Source organism: Manis javanica, chromosome 2, assembly GCF_040802235.1.
Source record: "Manis javanica isolate MJ-LG chromosome 2, MJ_LKY, whole genome shotgun sequence".
In the NCBI taxonomy this organism is placed as follows: Eukaryota; Metazoa; Chordata; class Mammalia; order Pholidota; family Manidae; genus Manis; species Manis javanica.
Window position 1 is genome coordinate 76,882,708 of NC_133157.1, and position 15,993 is coordinate 76,898,700.

Below are 15,993 nucleotides of genomic sequence, written 5' to 3' on the forward strand. Positions count from 1 at the left end.
AATATTAGTGATAAAAATGGCAAATAAATATATAAAAAAGCTGAAAATCTAAAATATATCCATGAGAATTAATACTAATGCATTTTAAAACTTAGAGGAAATACACTAGAGATATATAAATTTTTAAGAATAACTTGAAAACTTGAAATTATTTATCTTTAAAGAAAATAAATAATCCATTAAATGTCAACCTGTGGGGAAAATTGAAGTTCCTATGGCCAGGATCCTCATCTGAACCTATATTATTGATGCAGTAACTGGCCTGCTCCTAGGCTACTGCTTCCACACCTTTATATAATAAGCTATTACTGACTGAGTCACTATATAAAGAGCTCTGCCCAGTGTTCTGCAGACTATTAGATGCAGATATAATTCTAGTGCTGACCTACTGCCAGGAGAACGAAGCCAGGTGATAAGCCCTTTTGCCCCCAGAACATTCCATTGTCATTCCTCAGTCTCACTGAATCCATAGTGAACTTGCCCAGGGCTGAAACCCATTGGCAGGACACTATCCATTCAAAAATCTCAAGGTCTATAAGGTTTCACATGTGATTTTCACCAATTTCTATTTAAGGACAGATAATCCTTACATTACAGAATATTCTAGACACTAGGAGAGAGAAAAAATACAGAGCATATGCAAAACTTGACATCCAAATAAATAAGAAAAGTATCAAAAAGAAACTAATAATAAGGCAATTGTATTTGTGAACACAGATACTAAATGCTAAATAAAGAAGCTACTAACAAATAGAATCAAACAATTTACAAAGAAACTGAACATTGTAAAAATAACAGCTTAACCTGTAATGGATGGTAGAATATACCATCATTCATTAATGTATTTTACTGCACTAAAGGATCAAATGGAGAATATAACAATGATCATATGAAAATAATTAGAATAAGAATTTGATAAAATGAGATGCTGATTCATGACAATTTTTATCCAAGTTCGAATAGAAAAGAACTTCTTAATTTGATATTGGTATAAAGTACACCAATATTGATATAAATCATTCGTATACCAAATTCTAATGTATATATTTTATTCAGTGGCAAAATTAAATATCATAGTCATTCCACTTATTATCAGGAGCATGCCCAGATAACTAATATTCCTATTTCTGTTTAACACTGTATATAAATCCTAGCCAAACTAGCCAAATTTAAGAGAAGGAAAAGGTATAGGCATAAAAATTTTTTTAAAAATCATAATTTTTATTATTTCCAAGTAATGAAAAATTCAAATATAATCCTAAAGAAATTACAGAAAACGATTGAAGCTAGAAAGAACATTCAGAAAACTTACTGAATATAAATGAAATAAGCAAAAATTAATATCATTCATATCAACACACTACTAATAACTTATAAGATAGATGAATAAATAAAAGCAACATTCAAAAAAATCACCAACATGAAAGTACCTAGAAGAAAATTAACAAAAAATGTTAAGACCTTTGGATGTAAGGCTAAATAAAACAGTGTAAGACAAAGATTAATAAACAAATGAAATGAATAGGTAAAACAAATATTACATAGTTTAATAAACCATTTTTAGAGATTCAATATTTTAAATTCTTTAATCCCCCTCATTTTAATCAATTCAGTGCAATTGCAAGCAAAAATTTACCAAAAATTCATTTTTTTAAAGATATTTGAAAACTAGTCCTAAAATATATATATATATATATATATATATATATATATATATATATATATATATATAAGAACAAATAAACTAGATAGTTTAAGTAACTTGCAAGATGAAAAATGTCAAGATGAACAACATGGATTGGAACATTCCCTTCCAGGTATTTAGGCCTATTATCATGCTTTTTTAATTTATACAGTATATTAGTAAAACAAACCAATGGATTAAAATACAAAGTCCAGGAACAAGTACAGTCTTACTTTTTTTTTCTTAATTTTGTACCACAAACTATTTCCTGGATTGTTTTTAATGCAGAAATTTAGAAACTTAAAAAAATGTACAAGATATAGGATTAGAAAGAATGCAATTATAATGAAATACAGTATTATTTAAAACAAATTATATTTAAAAACTGAATTACTGGGAGTGCATGGAAGCAGACCCTGGTTAAAAACAAACACACAAAAACTTCAATTTCAAAACCTTCAAAAACTAAAAGTTGAAATAAGTGTTGAACAGCTAATACTTCAACATCACAAATTATTGTGTGACAATAACCCTGCAAGGTAAGTACTACTGTCATCATGATGTATACGTAAGAGGCTAAAAGAAACTAAGTAAGATAACCAAGGTTACTCAGCTACCAAGTGGCAGAGCTGAGTCTTGAACCTTCTCCAAGGCCCAGATTCCAAACCACTTATCCCTTCCAATTGACACTGACATCACTCGTATCTCAGGACTTAAGAACAGTCTTATTTATAGACTTACAAATTGCTGGGGAGAAAGTGCATTATTCAATAAATAGCTAGAAGAATTGGCTGTTCATATGGAGGAAAAATATATATATTCCTAATTCCCACCATTCACAGATGGGTTACACCCTAACTATGAAAATTAAAACACTTAAAATAGTAGCAGAAATATAAGAGAATCCATTACTGACCTTAGGATAGAGAAAAAATATTTTCAACAAAAAACAAACCATATGAAGGAAAAATTGTTAATGTGACATGTGAAAATATAACTAATGGTGGATTCCTACTGCTGGTATGACAGCATGAGGAGCTCTGTGGACTTGCTCCCCAAAGAAGCTAGTGAAAAAAAAAACCTAACCATTCAAGTCTCTGAAAGTAGCCCTACAGGATTATAGAAAATGAACTTTTTTTTTTAAGGGAAATCTACTAAAACTCTGTAGGAAATGGTGAAATTCTGGTCTTTCAATCAAAGATCTATGGCCTCCCTTTCCCCTTCCAGCTCAGCAAGACCAAAACTCCATTCCAGATTGGTATCAATACAATTATTGATATATTTAAGATGATTTAAGTATGCGCATGAGTATTAATACAGAATGGATATGGATAGATATAGTGAAAAGTACAAAAACATGCATGGGAAGGATATGATTAGCTTCAGAATTAATATTACTCTGGAGAAGGAATACAGAAGGTATACCAGGAATGCCATTTAATAAGGCCTGTTTCTATGCCATTGCATTTCTTTTTATTTAAAAATAAGACTATGGCAATATATCAACAGTTTAAAAAACTGAGTTTCTGTGTGGGATATTAGTGTTTTTTATCATTTTATATATTTCTGTATTTTAAAAACAATTTCATTGTGGAAAAGGGAAAATGAGTCTAAAGAAAACAAATATCAGATGATCAATTATCAAAGGAGAGGAAAGATCCATCATAGCATGTAGTCACATGAACTCTTAGGCTGCATTATTATAAATTTAAATGAAGGGAAATAATTTCTCTACAGAATTTCCAGTCATGAAGTAATCTGTGGTATGATCTTTAATTATGAATTCCAATTTTAAAAGATATTCCCAAATTCTAAAGATTCTATATGCTCAGATGACCACTGAGTGGTATGAAAATCACATTTAATAATAGCTGAGGGAAATGTGAAATTAAACTTAGGGAAAAAGTCTATTTGGGGAGGGTTGGAGTCCAAATATTTTAATCAGTGTCATGTGGATGATGCTGTTTTAAATAAAGTCTCTAAAACTTTCAACTAGAAAAAAAAATAGAAGGAAATTTAGGAATAACAGATTTGCGTTTAGTTTCAGTGGGATTGAGAGTTAAAGACTAGGAATTGTACTCATAAAATGAGACAGTTTTCTTTACGAAGATCATTTATTTTCCATCACTAGCAGTCTTAGTTGCAGAAGCTGAGAGCCTGTTTGCAGATTGCTTCTTTACTGTTTAAGACACAGACAACCTCAGTGGCAGCTGAGGTTTTTCTGAGCTGCAGTTTCCATGATTTATTTACCAGCATTGAATCATTCCCATTAAAGAGAAGTGAAAAATAAATACTATTTTTCAAATCTCACATTATTGAGACAAAAGCAGGAATCTGCATAATCTTCTTGCCTTCATGGCACCATTTCTAAAGACCATTTCCAAATGTTCCAACAGAGGCAGGGGACATATTTCACTACCAGAGATTTTCTGGATCAACAACTCTGGACACCCACTAGTAATAGCAAAACCAGATGCCGGACAGAAAGTGTAGATACTGGGCTCTGTGGTTTGATACAGGATGTGCGGTAACCCTATCAAGACCCCCAAGTCATTACTTTATTACAAATTTATCAGTCAAAGATTTAGAGGTTATTAGCTAGATTACAATGAAGGCCACTTCTCCACTCCAGCTGCAGGCCAAAGAGCCCACTTGCTGGAAACTTCAGGTACCTGCAGGTGGGTGCTGCAGTCTGGCACTGATGTGCTCTCTGTTTGCAGCAGGCAATGGCTGCCTTCACATTTTCCAGTGGGTGGTTAGGAAAAGATTTGCAAAATACTCTTTGCTTCACCACCATTTTAAAAACAATTACAGTGGGGGCACCTGGGATGGAGTTTCCAGGACACCATTTCACAGATCGTTGCTTCAGTCCCACTTACTGGGACAAGCAGTGTTCTTGTTTTCCATCTCTCCTCGCTGTGGGAATCCAGCTTGTGTGCCAAGTATGGACAGTTCTTGCTCCAAGCATCAGAGATACCCAGAATGTTCCCATTTACTGCGGTTGCTGGCCTCCACTAGATGGTAAACCACACTTGAATTGTTAAGATCATTATGCTGAATACCTTCTTCCCATTTTTTTTTTTGTTCTATGAACCAGGGAGAAAGAGTACACTTTTCAAAGCCAATAGCTCTTCATCATACTTCTGCATCTCTGCTAGCATGGAGCAAAGTTACTTTCACAAATATTTGCGATTGTACTATCCAATAAGGTGCCACTAGCCAACATGTGTTTGGTTACTGAGCACTTCAAATGTGACCAATGCAACAGAAGAACTTCTAATTGAAATGAGATGTGCTGTAAGGGTAAAATCAACAGTGGACCTTGAAGGCTTCCTAAGAAAAAAATGTAATGTTTCTCATTAATAAGTTTGGCATTGATTGCATGGAAATTGTGGATATATTTGGATAAATGAAATATATTATTAAAACAACTTCAAAAAGTAATTTCTTTTTATTTGTAAAATGCGGCTACTAGATTAAAGCTACATATGTGATTCATATTTCTATGGAATAGTAATTGTCTATAAAACTGACTCCCTCTCTCTCTTTCCCCTCTCCCACACATGGTAAAACACTTTAAGGCATTTGATTATCATAAGTATATCAATACTACAGTGATAGTAACATAAAAGTGGAAGAATCAAAAGCCAAAAGGGAAACAAAAATACCACCTAGATAACTTAATTGCTGTGATGTGATATTAAGGTTAAGAATTGAAGTTGTTTGAAGCCACAGCACCTTGAGAACTATGAAGAATTATAAAATCCATTGATTGATTTTATCATTCAATATTATTTATTGCACAACTATTATGTGTTAGGCTGAGAGATTTTGGAATATGTCCGAGATAACAGCTTATGGATTCTGCTTATGGTCATTTCTTTCTTATTCAGCCAAGGCCTCCAACTGCCATAGAGACTTGAAACTTTCCCTTGTGAGCAAACAAGGGACATTTTTTCCTCACACTGTTTCTTCAATGTCTAATAAGGCCCCGATAGGGAATCTCTGGCCACAGAGGAGTTTGGGAGACGTGGATGGAAGCCTGTTTTACAGGGAGTGCATTGCAGAAGCAGGTAACCCTGATGCTTCCAATCCCGGGATTGGGATGGGCCCAAAGCAGCAATTGGAATATAACCCTGAGGAGCTCCTACCCCAAGCAATCACCAGAACATATTTTCAACAAATTATGCATTTGTTTCACCCAAAGACAACATAAGAATGATGGCTAAAGAACCCAGGCTCTGGATTGGTGCTGCCCAGGCTCATCGGGCAGCTCCTCGACCATTTGTGAGAACATGGGAAAATCCCTCAGCCTCTCTACAGCTCAGTTTCTCATCTCTAAAGTGGAAATCCTAAGAGAACCTATTTTGTAGGGTTGGCATGAGGACTTAGGAGGTGGTACATATAAGGAGGTTGGACAGATGCCCTACACATAGAAAGTACTCAGCACATGTGGCTACTGTTGGCATTCTCTTGCCAGTCTCCAGGTTTCAGTAGCAGTGAATATGGGAACTCACGATGAACTGTACAGTGGGAGAAAATTATCAAACTCTCCAAATCTACCTGGCATTGGGTTAGGTGCTAGGGAGACAACAGTGAACAAGACCACTCTCCCTGCCCTCATGGCACCTGTGGGCCACTATGGGCTCCAGAGAATTCATGTGGACACTCAAGCTCCATATGATGATTATATGGTAATGACATACAGGATGGTCTGGGGACACCTCTAAAACAAAGCTGTGTCAGAGAAGGGTTTGTAGAGGAGAGACCCCTGAGCTGAGGAAGGAAGGATTGGTATGAATTAGAGAGGTAAGGTGCTGTGAGGGGAAAGGTGGGAGTTAGTGATATAAGTATGCTCTAGGAAAAAAGGGGCTAATCTCTGCGAAGGACCGGAAGTGAAAGTATGGGTTGTAGAAGAAACTGAAGGGAAGGTGGCTGTGGGAGGGTAATTGTGGTTATCTGATGGAAAATAAGGAAACATAAAAATACTTGAGCTATAGATCAGCAATGTTTAGGACACTGAATATTTGTGTTGGCATCTGACATTCTCATATTTTGGTGGTAAATTGTTAAATACTATAATAAAGAATTTGGCAATGTCTACCAAACTCTAAAACATATATTTGATTCATGAGGTTCACATTTAGAAATTCGTGGTTAGAAGGAATGAACCTGGGGAAATATTTTAGTTGTAGAGAAACAGAGTGCAAGGGTTCCCTGGCAGAAGGCACTGAGCCTGCTAGGGAAGCTGGAGCAATACCGACAGGGATGGTACAAATCTGGGATGGAAAGATGGTGTAAGAGGAGGTCAGACAGACACCCGAGTACCTGACCAGGTGGGCTCTTGTTGGCCTTGCTGAAGAGCTGAGATTTTATTCCAAGTGAAATAGGATTCCTAATGCATGATTTCAAGCAGGACAGAGAACATTCATATTTTTATACTTTTTGAAGGTCACTCTGGATATATGTAGAGAATAAGATGGGGGTAGGATTGGGGAAGGAAAATGTAGACCATAGTTCTTGAAGTGATTTTGTGAAAAGCTAAATAAAGCAGAGCTCATTCAGTTGCAAACAATAGAAATTCACTCTAAGCCCCAAGTAAAACTCTTTACTTTGGAAGAACAAGGAAGGTTCTCACAGAAAGTCCAAAGAAATGTTGCAGCTAGGAACTTACAAGCCATTAGAAGTTAAGGCAACATCTCTTTACATTGCATTTTTTTTAAATTAAAGTGTCATTGGCATGCAATCTTATGAAGGTTTCACATGAACAACAATGTGGTTTCAACCTTCACCCGTATTACCAAGTCCTCCGCCCTCCCCTCCGCGGGATAGTAGGGGGATACTCTCCAGTCATTACTTGTCTTCTCCGTGCTGTAGTGCCTTCCCACTGACCTATCTTTATTGTGATTGCTAATTATAGTGCCCCTTAATCCCCTTCTCCTTCCCTCCCCACCCCACCCACTCACCTCCCCCTCACCGTCTTCCCTTTGGTAACCACTAGTCCCTTGGACTCTGTGAGTCTGCTGCTGTTTTGTTCCTTCAGTTTTGCTTTGTTGTTATATTCCACAAATGAGTGATTCTTAGCCCTCTCTCTCTCTCTCTCTCTCTCTCTCCTTCTTCTGTTTCATGTATTTCCCAGTGTTCACTTGGTTTCCCATAATTGACTGACTATAAATTCTTGGTGTCTTCTTAGTTCAAAATCTTTAAAAATAAATCTTACGCTGCCTGGTCCTGAGTGCATCTCTGTTCAATCAACTGTAGATGAATTAGAGGTATAGGTCCAACCATGAGTTCCTAAGCCCGACCCTCAATAGCTCTGTGAGGGAAGGAGCTGGGCATGGAAGCACACGCACGGTGCAAGCACTCCTGAACATGTCTGGCAATAGGAGTTAGTGGCTCCTTGTCATCAGCAAATAATTTAGAAAAACATATTTGAATATTTTTATATTCCCTAAGTCATCATCCTCAAATAATTATTCTAATCCATCTTGCCTTTGGCAGGAGGAAGGAAGTGGTCCATTTAAAGTTATATTCTTTGAAAATAGTGGAAACACATAGTCTTACAATGCTAGGCAATTCACTTACTATCTGAGCCACAGTCTTTCCATTCTTAAAATGGTAATAATGATATTTACCTTACAGGGAGGTGGAAAGAATTCAAGATAATATGAGAAGTCTGTTTATACAGAGAAACTGATATGTAACTGGCTTAAATAATAATTATCACCTCTATTGTAGAGATGGAGAAACAGGCAGCTTAGAGAATTAAGTTATTTGCCTGAGAGAACATAGCTAAAAAGTGGCAGAGACAGAATTTGAAGGGAGCTGTCTGGCCTCAAATTCCCCAAATTTGAGGGGAGCACGTCATCCTTCAAGGGAATTCATTAAATTTTTTGAGTGAAGGAATGATAAATCATTGACAGTAGTTTGTAGTATATATACATGACAGTGGGGAAAATGTGATTAGAAAACTGCAATTAGAATATTTCAGTCGAGCAGGGTAGCATTCATCTGACTGACCTAGGATAGTGGGAGCACATGAAGGCAGAACAAGAAAAATGCTAACGATTACAAATACAAATTTTCTAAGATTTGGCAATCAACTGATGACAAGAGTTGTGAGAAGGAAGATGTAAAAAAGACAAGGAATTAGATGTCCTGAATGCGTGGGAGAATAAGAAGCCAACTATGACAGAAGCAAAATCAAGGAGAGAAGTTTATCTGAGATATTTGAGGCAGAAAGATGATGAAGATTTTTTTGTTATATTGGCTGGGGTGTCAGAGGAACAATTAGCAATGTGTAACTCAACAGGAATTTGGAGTTGGTAGTGGCAGCTTTACATTAAGAAACATCATTATGTTATTGTGAAGACATGAGTAGCTGGGTATTTACATAGCAAGCATGATTATATATTTATTTGAACTGATTATTCTGGAATGTTTGTGGGACTGATAACAATTATAGAAGGTGGTTCCAGGCAATCAACCACCCTTTGATACCATTAATCTCTTCAAATCAACAGTAAAGGGTAGATTAGGGCGTCACCTATAAAGTGTGACAACTTGAAATTGCGAGCCTACTTTCAGATGAAAGTAGCAAGTTATAAATTTCCTTAACACAAAACTTTGGGAAGCTCAAAAAGCCTCCACCTACGAATATTTTCTTCAATAAACATCTTTTCCCTTGCCTAGCTAGTTGCCAATCAAAACATCTGCTTGCAGGACACAGTTGAGCCAAGTTTCCTCTTTTATTTTCTTCACAAGTCTTGAAAGATTAGTTTTGGCCTTCTTTCCCCTAGTTAGTTTCCAAAATTGCAGCGAAGATTGAAATTATAATCTGCCATTAGCCAGTTCTTACTAAATCCATCAAGGAAAGATCAGGTGGACTAGGAATCAAGTAAAATTTAGATTTCCTTGGCCTCACTAACTGTCGGTTCCTAAAGGAAGACAAAAGCTCATTTTCCCAAAGGGTGAGTGTGTTGAATTGTTTTGAGCCATAATATTTTTCCTTTTATTTGACCTCCCTTGTCAATACTGCATGTAACTAAATAAGATAATACATTTTTCCATGCCAAATTCACAGTGCAGTTTACTAAACTATGTCTTTTTCTCCCCCTCCCCCTGCTGCTCATTCCCTTCCCTCAATCTAACACCAAGGTATTTCTCTGTGCTGACCCCAAAGTGCTCAGGATCAATATATTTGAATACAGTTTAACTAATTTGGGGGCTGAAGCTCGCTCTTCCAACAGGAGGCTGAAAAATGTTGAGACAAAACAGACAGATGTAATTACCAATTTCCTCTTAGTGCTAACAGTTGTGAACAGGCCACCATCTTGTCCTGGTAGCCTATGATCTTCACATTTTTTCTTGTCTTTTTTTGATTTGCCCTATAATGAAAAATTTTTAAGCATTCACTCTGTGCTAGATGCTATTCTAAGTACCTTTATAATTCTAATGCATCATCTAAAATTCTTACTCCAGAAAATGGTTTTGCATATTAGTTTTACCTTTTGAAATTAATATAATGTTCTGATGATAGAAAACAGGGCTTCTTAATAGCTTAGTGCCCCTCACTCTCAATCATATTTTAAAGTCACCTCTTTAGTGTATAACTTTAGTCCTATCCACCTTATTTAGTGGGCATTCCTAAATATGATAGAATGCTGGTATATAGTTGTCATAATAGTCTTCCTTATACTCTCCTGTTTTTTATTTATTCCTCATATTGTGACAGCTCAGCTTAAATTAGTTATTTTAAAAAGGAATTCCAACCAGCTCCCATCCTATCCTGATAACATGCAAACTTTCAATCCTTTTGTCCTTTTCTTTTTCTTTCTATTTTCCTAAAATGAATAAGAATCACAAATGGAGATTAATTGAAGAAATGACTCATCTGGTGATTACAATAGACTCATGTTGCCTTTATTCAGAAAATACTGATACTGGAAACTTGTAGACTTTGCCTAGAACATTCTAACTTCCCAGGCCACATCACAGAAATGTCAAGGGACAGAGAATGATTCCATCTGTCAGTCCCTGGAGATGTCATCAAATAGGGTCAAGGCAGGCCTCAGAGTTTTTGGCTGGAATAAGGGGAAATTCACGGAAACAGTTTTTTCTTCAATTTTATCTCCCATGTTTTTAAGTTTAGGAAGCTTCAAAGGAAATATAAGATAGCATGAAACTGTACAAAAAGAAATGATGAAAAATTCTAACCAGATTTCTACACACTGATATCAGCAAGTTATCACTGGATGAAGAAGTTTTCTAATGTGAACATTATCTTTCATTTTGTTTCTCTCTCTACTATTTCCTACATACTTCAACTGACAACCTTATTTACATCACTTCCGGGAAGCTCAAATTCCTGGAGGCTTTTAGGCATTATGGTGAGATTCCTGAGAGAATCTCACACAACAATATTACCAGAAGGAGAATTAAAGAAACACTTCATTAATATCTGGGCCAGAACGCAAACACCCTTGTATGGGACTGTTTGGTAAAAGTCAGCTTATTGGCAGAGACTTTGAACTTAAGGCCCAATTATGGCTTCATTTCCATCCATCTAGACCACTGTACTTTCCACATCTCAACCTGAAATCCCAAGGAAAGGGCCAGGTTTCAGAGCACAGTCTGGTTCAAACTCTAAGTCAATTTTAGTAAAGTAGATTTGGGAAAGAGAGAGAACTGATGAACTGGACCCTTGGGATCTGTTTACTATAGGAAGTGGGAAACAAAAATCACAAAAGGTAGGCTGGAACCTAGATTTTGGTTCTTTGAGACCCTCTACCTTTCACACCAGATAGATTTGTGACCCAAACACTACCTGTAAACACACAAAGTTAGCAGGTTGTCCTCTCCAGGGTGGGTGGTAAAAGGGTGGAGCATAGAAGTAACTAGCTAGAAAAGAGCAAAAAGTTCACTCTTCAACTCATACCACTTTATGTCTATACTTAAAAGACTGGCAAGAAGTAGGGTTGAGGTTGTTAATCTCCAGAAATCTAGTTAGCTAGCTAGCAATATGCTAAATACACTCTGACAAGCAAAATATCTCAATATGAATTATTTAAATGTCAATTTTTTAAGAGGGATTTCTAAGGGATTACAATCCAAAAGCATTAATTATCAATGAAATAAACTTGTTGCAAAATGGTTCTTATTGTCCACTCTTTCCATATCCACACCTTTTGAAATATTACTTGAAAGGAAGTCTCATTAAGGGATGGAATCTACTTCCCCACTCCTTAGTTCCAGGCTGGCCACATGACATACTTTGGTTAATAGGAAGCCATGGAAGTCACAGCATGCCAGTTCCCAGCCTAGGGCTCAACAGGCTTTTCACATTTCCACTCAGTCTGTTGAAACTCTGCCACCTTCATGGAAACAAACTCAGACTAGTCTGCTGAAGTGTGAGGGACCCCCCTGGAGAAGAGCTGAGGCATTCCAAGTGAAGCCATGTTAGATGAGCCAGGCCATGGCCAGCTCACAGTTGACCAGTCATGAAGAAGGACGGCCAGCTGAGATTAGCCAAGCGAGGCCCAGATCAAGATGGCTGAGATGACCCATGGACTTGAGAACAGAAAATGTGTTTACTGTTCTGTCCTTGGTCATGTGGTTATTAGTTAAGTCCTTGGTCATGTGGTTATTAGTTAGGTAGCATTATTATGGCAATTGATGACTTAGGCAACAAACCTGTTGTTTACTTAGCAAAGCAAACTAGAATTACATTTAAGGTAACTTAAGCCAACAATACAGGTCATACCTTCGACAGTGATCAAGTCTGGACATATTGTGGATCAGCCTACACATATATATCTGAATTTAGTGATGCTATTGGTTCTACTTACAGTATCTTCTTCATTCTTCTTTACATGCATAACTCATTCTTCATGATTTTCAGGTCAGATGTCAGGTACTCCAGGAGACTGATTCTAAACCCACAGGCTGGGTTAAATCCTTCTCCTCCGGGTTTCCAGAGCACCCTGGGCATGTCTCTACCTTATCTCTTAAAGGTGTACCGAAGGCAGAATTGGGATTTCCACTTTATCTCTTCTGCTTCTTCAGCTCCTTTCAATCAAGCTTCTACCACCAGCTATCTTGGCAAATCGCTCTTACAAAGAAGGATCTGTAATTATTAACAAGTCATCAGTTGAAGGAACGGTTCAAATTCTTACCTCACTTGACCACTCTGCATATATAACAAATAACTGAACACTCTCCTTGAAACAGCTTTTCTTCATGGAACATATATGCAGTTATAACTTGGATTTTATATCTTCAGACTTGTATTAATCTTCCTTTTCCCCACCAAACTGTCAAATCAATGAAGGCAGAAACCTTACCTTTTCCTCATCATGCCTATTCAGGATGTAGTACTATGACTGCTTGGCATGGAGTAGGTATCAGTAAATTTCTCTGAATGAATGAATACAGGTACCACTTACCACATCATACAAAGATCATTTTCCTGCATTGATCTTCCCCCTGGATTGTAAGCTTCCAGATGGCAGGGAGAATGAACTTTTTTTTTACCTAGAGTGTCTAACTGAATAAACTGGTAAGAATAAGAGCTAAAATTTATTAAGTGCTTAATAAATTTCCTGGGCCATTTTAGGTACATGCAGAGGACAGTTTTACATGTACAATTTCATCTAATCCTCAAAATTCCCTGTTATATATAGAATTTTCCCCCATTTTACAGATGTGGAAGATGAGGCACTCAAAATTTCACAAGTGTTTATTAAACTGATCTACGTGCTCTAGGGGCAGACATACAGAAAACTGAATAGCTACTAACACCGTGGCTGGAAATTTGTCAGAGAGGTGACAAACCCAATAGTCTCCATCTCTAGAGATACCCTGGGCTAAGTATGTAGTCTCTTCATTGCACTAGTTCAGATTTGTAGATCATTCTGTGTTCTTGATTCCTCTGCCTGGTCTCACAACAGTGCCTATCATCCTCTGCTTCTCCATCTAATTTATCTAAGTAAATCTACCCACCCTATCCTCTTTGCCCAGCCAGCCCACTGTTCTGATTTCTTCTGCTCTATCACTTCACGATCTGCTCATTGCTGTACCCCAAGTGATGCCTGGTACCTATAATTATTCATTAGTTAATGAACATAACCACCCCTTAATTTCCTAGAAAAGAATTTCTTGACTATCAAAAATCTATTACATGATCAATTTTTCTCTTTGTGACATTTAAAAGTAAAAACAATCCAAGCTATACAAGTGTGCAGTTACATTGTTTTTTCACAGTTGTAATGTATGCATGTGCCGAATTTGTTTTTTATACTTAAAACTCCAGAGAGCACGAGTTAAATCTGGTTAACCAACTTCAAACCACAGATTATACTTTAAAGTGAGCAAATAGAAGTTTATTGATTACCTATTTCACCTAGATAATAACGATGATGATAAAATGATAGTTTAGTAAATCATCCTGCTCAGGAATTACCACAAGACAGAAGAGAGAGATTATCAAATGTGATATCAGAAGTCACAAAATTGGAAACAGACCAAGAATTTCTGGAGCTAATCTTTACTTTTACAGAATATGCCATTTTTAGTAAGTCTATTGGTCAATATTTTTTCTCCATTCTTTGGATCCGGATTCAATATCAGAATCCATTTAAAATCCCCTCCATCAAGTTCAGATCATAAAGGAAATTGCATACCTCAGGAACCAATTAAAGTTTAACTTACCTCCTTCTGACCATCCCTCAGCAGCTGTTCCCAGGGAAAGCTGGAGAGGGCTCAAAGAAAAGCCGCCTCGGAAAAGACTCACCTGGAACTCATGGACTCCATCCGAGACACACTGCCAGGGGCCCTGGCGTTTCTCTCTGAGCTGTGATTTCATTTAGTTTGAGCGCAGCATTCTGTACCCGGTGCTAAGGGGAATTTAGAGCATAGATTAGACATGGTTTTTACCCTCAGGAATCTCACAATTTAATGGAGGAAATAAGATAAACACACAGTCAATTAAGAGAAAGTAGATACATATGTACACATAAAAATATTGATTTAAGTTTGAGAAAGAGGAAGAGATAGAGGCAAAGGATTTAGATGCTAATCAGGAAAGGCTTGCAGACTTTACAGCATTCATGAGTGTGTGTCTAAGTGGAAGGAAAACTCTCTGTGTGCCAAAAGAAAAGGGACAGCTATTCCAAGGAGAAATTTCTTTTTCCTTCCCACACGGTCCCCCACAAATGGCACTGGACTGGGAGAAACAATTCTATGCTCAGAGACTGTAAATCACATCCATATGACTGACCACCTGGGTCACTGGTGGTGCCATGGAGATAACTTACCCTTGGCTTTCTAGTAATCTGGAATTAGCCAATTTAGAATGCACTGTATTTTCTGTCCCTAGCACTTTACCCACCAAGTGAGGTGATGCAAAATAGTGCATCTCTTTCATTAAAAACATACTACTGATATATTTAACAAAAAATGCTCAAATTGTCCATCGTTGAAGAGGAATACATGATTTTATATGAGGGGGACTCAAACTTGATATTTCAACTACTAAAGCCTGTATTTCTCTGGAATTTATGGTCAGCACCATGCTTGCTTTTTGGCTGGTGATGGTATACAACAAAAGACACAGGCTAGGCTTTGTAGAAATGCTGCAGAACCCTGGAGAAGCCCAGAGAGGATCACCCAGAGGCCTGCCCAGTCCTCTGCTACATTCCTACACTCCTCACAGCCTGTGGGAATAACATTATCCCATTGAACAAACATAAAAAAGTCAAGCAAAACTGGGGCCTTTGAGCATCTGAATTCTCCTCCCTTCTAGTTTTTAACACTTACAGAGTTAAAATTCATTCTCTCTCTGTCTCTCTCTCTCTCTGTCTCTCCCTCTTTCTCTGTCTCTCCCTCTCTCTCTGTCTCTCCCTCACTCGCTAACTCTCTGTCTCTCTCCCCCTTTCAGTTTTTTCAGTCTAATCAAAGATTGTTTTTTCTTTCCCCCTTGGTGGAGGGAGCTGAGAGAGAAGAGACAGATGGTATCGTTTGCAAAAGGAAAGCTGAGAAATCACACATATATCTTTCAGCTTTGTGGCAAACCTGATGCCAAAATTCTTGCTTGAAGTGGATAGTGTACTGGAGGCACAGAGGCGTACCAGAAAGGGTGAGGCCCACTGAGGAGGGCAGTGCAATAAACCACTGTGGGCCGATCCAGCGGCAGAACATGGGAGCTATTACCCTTTGGCAGCTCTTTTGTTTTTCCCTTATGGAGTTTCAGACCTGTCCTGCACACTGAGATAGCTTTCATCTGGTTAAAACTTGTGCCGTGTTTAAAGTTC

At 37.4% G+C, this 15,993-nt stretch overlaps 1 pseudogene; it reads left to right on the forward strand.

The window, feature by feature from the left end:
• Positions 1 to 4,292: 4,292 nt before the first annotated feature.
• The window catches only part of LOC108389318 (matrilin-3 pseudogene), a 34,121-nt pseudogene continuing 22,420 nt past the window's right edge, over positions 4,293 to 15,993 (forward strand).